The following is a 5,168-nucleotide window of genomic DNA, read 5'->3' on the forward strand; positions in this document are numbered from 1 at the left end:
CGGCCGCGGGGAAGAGGCGGAGATCCGTCTTTTGGTGGGCCCAGACGCGATTTTTGCCCCAAAACTCCATTTTTCCCCTCTTTTCTCATATCATTCACCAAACTCACCCATTTTTCCATCTTCCCCAATTCCTCCACACCAAACCCTAGCCTCCATTACCACATTTTTTCACCAAGATTGAAGGCATTGAAGAGGAGAGAAGATTGAAGAAAGCTCATTAATAGGATTTGTCATTTCTTACTCTCTCTTTCATTTATGTACACCTTTAACTTTGATTTATTGTGTTTGAACATGTTAAGCTAATTTCCCATTGGTTTGGGGATTAGGCTAGATGGATGTTGTATTGGATTGAATGTTATGCTCAATATATTTCTTAGTTATTTCTATTGCTATTATCTTTTCAAGCCCTAGATTTATATCTTGTATGGATTGTTGGCCACTCTCTATGCATTTCCAATTTATGTTTTGAATCGGGAGAGGATAATCATAATAGATTAGGTGCTTGAAACATATCAACTCAATAAACCGAGAGGTTGAGAGTTGGGTGAGAGTTTGTCGATCTTTGTGTGCTTTTGGGAGTTATAGGTTAGAAGTTGACTGGGGACGGCAACTATGACCCGTAATCTACCGTTTTAGTCGTCCGGGAGGGGGCTAGAACTAGTTGGGAGATCACTCTAGATAATTAGGAATGTTAAGATTAATATTGAGCTATTTGAAATCCATTACTTGTCCATTGATGCCTAGTCCCTAAATCACCTTCATCACTTGTTTAATTCTCTTTGTTTGTTTGATCTTATTAGTCTTTGAAATTGCTAGATAATTGAACCTTTCACCTCATTGTTTAGTCTAAATAGCTCTAGCATAATGAATTAAGATGATCACTAGATTGAACTACTAATCCTTGTGGGATACGACCTTGCTTCCATATATTGCAACTACCCGTATACTTGCGGTGTGGTGAAAATAAATAGCGAACAAGTTTTTGGCGCCGTTGCCGGGGATTAGTTTAGTTTCTTTGCTTGTGATATTTTGCTTCATTGTGCTTAACTACTTTAGACATTTTACTTGCTTTAATTTTTGTTTTCTATTTTAAGATTGTGATTTGACTCTTTGTTCTTGTTGGTTGATAGGTAGTGTATGAATACAAGGTCTAAAGGTGCACCTCTTATACCTATAGACCTTGAGGTTGAAGCTTTTTGCCGACACAACAAAGCAAGAACAAGAAGAGATAGAGAGTTGGAGGAAGCTATGGCGGAAAATTTTGATTTAATCCGTCAACTCCAAAGGCAATTGGAGGACATGCAAGGGCAAATCAATGAGCAAGAGGCTCAAAGGAATGCACCACCACCACCACCTATTAGCAATATGTTCCAACCCGTGGTCCAACAAGTGGGAGTGCATGCCCCGAGAATCAATGCCAATAATTTTGAGCTCAAGCCGGCCCTCATCAACATGGTGCAACAAAATCAATTCGCCGGTCTTTCTCAAGATGACCCGAATGGACATCTCGGCAATTTCTTGGAGATATGTGATACTATCAAGATAAATGGAGTTCCGGAGGATGCCATTCGACTCCGACTCTTTCCCTTCTCACTAAGGGGCATGGCCAAGACATGGTATCAATCTTTAGAGATTGGTTCCATCACTACATGGGAGAAAATGGCTCAAAGGTTCCTTATCAAGTTCTTCCCTCCAAGTAAGACAATGAAGATGAAGAAGGACATTGTCCAATTTCATCAATTCGATGGAGAGACCTTCTATGAAGCTTGGGAGAGATTCAAAGAGATGATAAGGAAGTGTCCCAACCATGGTTTGGATCAAAACACCATTATTTGCTCATTCTATACCGGGTGTAGTGGTGAGATGCAAAGAGACATGAATGCATCGGCCAATGGAGCATTGTTGGAGAAGAGCCACGAGGAGGCCACCCACATCATAGAGAACTTGGCCGCCAATAGCTACCAATTTCCGGGGGAGAGGACTATTTTGAAGAAGGTGGCGGCTACAACAAGCTCGGATCCGATAGCTCTTTTGACAGCTCAATTGACCGCCATGAATAACAAGATTGATGCTATGTCAATATCAAGGGTAGAGCCCGTGGTTGAAGAACAAACTAGCTTCGAGGATGTGAACTACATCAACAACAACAACAACCGAGGCCAAGGGAATTTCCGGCCTTCACTTCAAGGTGGTTATCAAGGCCAAGGGCAAGGGCAATACAATCAAGGATTTCAAACAAATCGCCACCCAAATCTTGCCTATGGTAATCCCAACAACTTCTTGCAACCACCACCCGGATTTGCGGTAAGTGATGGTATGATCAAGGAAGAGAAGAAACTCAACCTTGAAGAAATTTTAATGAAATTCATGACGGCCACTCAAGCCCACATGACGAGAACCGATGAAAGGTTGGAGGCTCAAGCGACCCAATTGAAAATGCTTGAGATGAAAGTGGGGCAAATTGCCGAATCCTTAAGCAATCAACGCCAACAAGGGCAATTTCCAAGCAACACAATTGTAAACCCTAAGGAGCATTGCAAAGCTATTAACATACTAGGTGAGAGTGAGACAACCTTTGAAGAGTCCAAGATGTGCTTGGGAGAGGAGGACATGGTTGAAATAGAGAAGAGCAATGATGGAGACATTTCTTCAAAAATGCAAAATGATAAGGAAAAGAATAAGGAAGTGTACAAAGCTCCACCTCCTTATTGCCCACCAATCCCCTTTCCTCAAAGGCTTCCCAAGAAGAATGTGGAGAGTGAGTTCTCCAAATTCCTTGAAATCTTTCGGAAGGTGAATATCAACATCCCTCTTGTTGAAGCATTGCAACAAATGCCCAAGTATGCAAAATTTCTCAAGGAAGTTCTATCCAAGAAGAAGAAATTAGAAGAATTTGAGACGGTCAACCTCACCGAAGAATGTTGTGCCATTCTTCAAAAGAAGCTACCCATCAAGATCAAGGATCCCGGGAGCTTTACTATCCCATGTGATGTTGGAAATGGTCGTTTTGGAAAGGCCTTGTGTGATTTGGGAGCAAGCATAAATTTGATGCCTCTCTCCATCTTCAACAAGCTTGAAATAGGAATCATTAAGCCAACCACGATTGCTTTGCAAATGGCGGACCGTTCCGTTTCATATCCAAAAGGGATAGTGGAGGATGTCTTGGTGAGGGTTGACAAATTCATTTTTCCGGTGGATTTTGTGGTGTTGGATATGGTTGAGGACAAGGATGTACCTTTGATCCTTGGACGTCCATTCTTGGCGACGGGGAGGGCCCTAATTGATGTTGCAAAGGGCAAGCTCACATTGAGAGTGAATGATGAGAGTGTTACCTTCTCAATCCACAAAGCTCCCTAAGCACAAAGATGGGGAAGAAAGAATGAGAGTGGAGGAATGCAAATTGATGCAAGTGATTGAACCTTGCATCAACATGAAAGAAAAATTGAAGGGAGAAAGGAAAGAGGAGGAAGCCCAAGGCTTGGAGTTGAAGCTTCTCCCCACACACTTGAAGTATGCATTCTTTGGTGAGAATGAGATACATCCAATGGGGCAAGACCGTGTACTCCAACTCAAAGAGTTAGATGAGTATCACGCATTTGAGAAGTCAAGCCTCTACAAAGAGAGGACAACAAGTGCTAATGACGAGATGATGCACAAACGGGAGTTTGCACCCGATGATGAAGTCCTTCTCCTCACCTTCCGTCAATCACTACCTCCGGAAAAGCCAAGATCAAAATGGACGGGTCCTTTCAAAATCAACAAGGTTTTCAACAATGGAGCAATTGAATTGAGAAAGAAGGATGAAAGAACCTTTGTGGTTGAGAAGGAAAGAATCAAGGCATTTTTGCCCTTGAAACCAAAAGTTGAAGTGTTCGTTGGAACCACCCCCGAGCCATAACACCATCATGGAGACGTCTAGCTCATGACGTTAAACTAAGCGCTAGTTGGGAGGCACCCCAACAAGGTACCCTTTAATTTTTGTATGGTTTATTTTTTTTTATATGTTAGTTTTTTTTGTGAGTCCGAGACAACTTCTCCTTCTCTTTTCTTCCAAACTCATTTTCACTTTGTGTGAAATAAGTTTGGGGGGAGGGGAGAGATGGATTAGTTGTCTCATCTATCTTAAGCTTTACTTGTTTTTGTTTGTTTTAGTATTGTTGTCTTGTTTTTGTTATTGTTGAATAAATGAAAGCTTGAGAGTTAGTTGGGTTGATATTTTTGTTTTTGTTTTGCTTGGGATAATTGTAGCAAATTTTGTGACGATGAATTGTTTGTTGTTGGGCTTACAATATGATTGTTGTTTTTTGAAAAGAAATTGTGTGTATCACTTGTGGATTATGCATGAAAAGTTTGAACTTGTGACAAGTGAGTTAAATATTTTGCCTCCAAGAACTTGATAATGAGCTTGTAAGAATTGAGCCATTGATTGTCATATTATCACAATCTCATTTCATTCTTGAGTGTAAATCAATTGAACATGCTCGTTAATCTCTAGAACTTGCCATAAGTCCTCTCTAAAAAAATGAAAGTAGATGTGTTATGGATATTGAAGTGATTTAAGGCCATCCTTGCTAGCCACTTGACTTAAATTATGTCCAAATTCTCATATGATCATAGTTTACCCACTTTGTGCCTTATAGCTTTTTTTTGAATTAACCAATGAAAAGGGGTAGAACGTTGATTGTTGGTGGTTGCTTTGATGAAAATGGTTGAGAAATCATTGAAATTGCTTGTCATACTTTGATTGAGTGAAAATCACTAGTCTCCTATAAACTCAAAAAGAAAAAGAAAGAAAAATGAAGAGAAATGTTGAACAAAATAGTATAAAGGGGAGTGATTTGCCTTTTGAATCATGGTCTTGATAAAGTATTCATAGGATGAAAAAGAATAAATGTGGAGATATTGGTTATTGATTGATTAGAAAAGAACAATGGTGAATATGACTTATTCAATTTGGGAATTGTATGGGATATGAGTCACTTTGCCTATAAACACCTCACCTCACCAAAGAGCCCTCATTGCAACCTAAAGAAAAGCCCTTGTTGATCATTATTTGTAGCACATTGAAGAATAGAAAGTTAGGACAAATGGCAAGCTTATGGTAGATTGCATGCATTGTTTCAATTCGAGTGCAAACACGTCCATTCTAAACACTTGAGAGTTGAGTG

The 5,168-nt window shown here is 40.1% G+C and overlaps 1 non-coding gene across 1 annotated transcript; it reads right to left on the reverse strand.

The window, feature by feature from the left end:
- Positions 1 to 1,707: 1,707 nt before the first annotated feature.
- Positions 1,708 to 1,814, reverse strand: LOC131013700 (small nucleolar RNA R71). The gene has a single exon (XR_009097788.1). It is a non-coding gene; the product is annotated as a small nucleolar RNA R71 (small nucleolar RNA).
- Positions 1,815 to 5,168: the final 3,354 nt, after the last annotated feature.

The sequence above is a fragment of the Salvia miltiorrhiza genome, chromosome 2 (genome assembly GCF_028751815.1).
Source record: "Salvia miltiorrhiza cultivar Shanhuang (shh) chromosome 2, IMPLAD_Smil_shh, whole genome shotgun sequence".
In the NCBI taxonomy this organism is placed as follows: domain Eukaryota; kingdom Viridiplantae; phylum Streptophyta; class Magnoliopsida; order Lamiales; family Lamiaceae; genus Salvia; species Salvia miltiorrhiza.